The sequence below is a fragment of the Hylobates moloch genome, unplaced genomic scaffold, assembly GCF_009828535.3.
Source record: "Hylobates moloch isolate HMO894 unplaced genomic scaffold, HMol_V3 SCAFFOLD_6, whole genome shotgun sequence".
Taxonomy (NCBI): Eukaryota; Metazoa; Chordata; class Mammalia; order Primates; family Hylobatidae; genus Hylobates; species Hylobates moloch.
In genome coordinates, this window is record NW_026652281.1 from 119028543 (window position 1) to 119031246 (window position 2704).

The following is a 2704-nucleotide window of genomic DNA, read 5'->3' on the forward strand; positions in this document are numbered from 1 at the left end:
ATAACTCCTGTTCTTCTCCCTCAACCCCCAGCAGCCACCCTTCTACTTTCTGTTTTTATGAATTCAACTACTCCAGGTACCTCCTATACCTACAGCTACATGAATCAAACAGTATTTGTCCTTTTGTGACTGGTTTATTTTACTTAGCATAGTCTGTTCAAGGTTCATCCATATTATAGTGTGTGTCAGAATTTCCTTCCTTTTTATGGCTAAATAATATTCCATTGTGTATATGTACCACATTTTGCTTATCCATTCATCTGTTGATGGACGCTTGGGTTAGTTCCATGTTTTAACTACCTGTATTGTGAATAATGCTGCCAAGAATATAGGTGTTGTTAAAGCAAACTAAATATGGCCTGAGAAGGACCCCGTACTTCTATATTTGAGTCCTTGTGGACGAACTGTAACCTAGCTTAATAGGCAGACAAAATTGAAAACCTAACTTAGGAGTGTGCACCTGTAACAATAGCTGAGTCTTGGCCACTCCCAGCGGCCAAACTTCAACCACTCATAGACTGCTAAGTGTTCAAATTGTATTCAAATAAGGCAAATGCCAACCTGTAACCAATCCAGCTGTTTTTATACCTCACTTCCAATTTCTCTACATCATTTCCCTTTTTTTGTCTATAAATCTTCCGCCATGTGGCTATGCTGGAGCCTCTCTGAATTGGCTGTGATTCTGGGGGCTGCCCAATTCGTGAATCCTTCATTGGTCAATTAAACTCCTTTAAATTTGATTCGGCTGAAGTTTTCCTCTTAACAGTGTACAAATACCTCTTCAAGATTCTGCTTTCAATTCTTTTGGACATGCACCCAGAAGTTATATTGATAGATTGGCCCTGAGGTGAACTAAAGAAAGCAGCCCCACATCATGTCGAAGCTCAGCCGGGCCACCCGGGGCCTCAGGAAGCCTGAGGTCGGCGGTGTAATCCAGACCATCGTGTGGGCAGGCCTGGCCATGCCCGGGCCCCCACTAGGCCCAGTGCTGGGTCAGAGAGGCGTTTCCATCAACCAATTTTGCAAGGAGTTCAATGAGAGGACAAAGGACATCAAGGAAGGCATTCCTCTGCCTACGAAGACTTTTGTGAAACCTGACAGGACATTTGAAATCAACATTGGACAGCCCACTGTTTCCTACTTCGTGAAGGCAGCAGCTGGGATTGAAAAGGGGACCTGGCAAACAGCCTCAGTTCAGAAGAGCTTGCAGCTTTCCAGAAGGAACAAGCCATCTTCCTGGCTGCTCAGAAGGAGGCAGATTTGGCTGCCCAGGAAGAAGCTGCCAAGAAGTGACCCTTGCCCCCCAACTCCTAGATTTCAGAGGCAGGTGGGAAGGGGGCCAGTTGCAAAGGCTGTGCCCAAGGGGAGGAAGGAGGTCACACCAATATGATGATGGTTTTCGTGACTTTGAATGATATATTTTTGTACATCTAGCTGTATCGAGGTATCAGGCCTGAATAAACATCCTTTCTAAAAAAAAAAAGGGGTTATATTGATAGATCATATAGCAAGTCTGTTTGATTTTTTTTTTTTTTTTTTTTTACTTAAAAAAAATAAAAAGAGGTTGGGCACAGTGGCTCACGCCTGTAATCCCAGCACTTTGGGAGGCTGAGGCAGGTGGAAGAGGTCAGGAGTTCGAGACCAGCCTGACCAATATGGTGAAACCCCATCTCTACCAAAAATACAAAAATTAGCCAGGCGTGGTGGCTAATGCCTGTAATCCCAGCTACTTGAGAGGCTGAAGCAGGAGAATTGCTTGAACCCGGGAAGCAGAGGTTGCAGTGAGCTGAGATTGTGCCATTGCACTCCAGCCTGGGCGACAAGAGCGAAACTCCATTTCAAAAATAAAAAAATAAAATAAAAAGAAGCAAGGCCTCACTATGTTGCCCAGGCTGGTCTCAAACTCCTGCACTCCAGTGATCCACCCACCTCAGCCTCCCAAAGTGCTAGGATTACAAGCATGAGCCACCACACCCAGATACCTGTTTGATTTTTGACAAACTGCTATACTGTTTTCCATAATGGCTGCACCATTTTACATTCTTAGCAACAGTGCACAAGGGTTCCAATTTCTCTACATCCTTGCCAACACTTATTCTGTGCTGTTGTTTTGATAGTAGCCATCCTAATGTGTGTGACTTGTATCTCATTGCAGTTTGGATTTGCCTTTACATAAAGATTAGTAGGGCTGGGCACGGTGGCTCATGCCTGTAATCCCAGCACTTTGGGAGGCCAAGGCGGGAGGATCATGAGGTCAGGAGATCAAGACCATCCTGGCCAACATGGTGAAACCCTGTCTCTACTAAAAATACTAAAAATTAGCTGGGCATGGTGGTGCGTGCCTGTAATCCTAGCTACTCCGGAGGCAGAGGAAGGAGAATTGCTTGAACCAGGGAGTCGGAGGTTGCAGTGAGCCAAGTTCGCGCCACTGCACTCCAGCCTGGCGACAGAGCAAGACTTCATCTCAAAAAAAAAAAAAAAAAAAAAAGGTTAAAATGGTAAATTTTATGTTATGTATATTTTACCACAATTTTAAAAAGTGGAGGCAATAAGAGTACCTACCTCAAGCATTGTAAGTAGTTGCCAGTATTTATTAGGTATTTACTGTGTTTTGAGCACTGTTCCAAGAACTTTAGGCACATATTTATTTCACTTAATCCTTGCACAAATCTTTAAGGTGAATTTATATAGATATGATATATAT

General features: G+C 43.8%; 1 pseudogene; it reads left to right on the forward strand.

Annotated features, from left to right (window-relative positions):
• Positions 1 to 865: 865 nt before the first annotated feature.
• LOC116470475 (large ribosomal subunit protein uL11m-like) lies at positions 866 to 1293 on the forward strand (annotated as a pseudogene).
• Positions 1294 to 2704: the final 1411 nt, after the last annotated feature.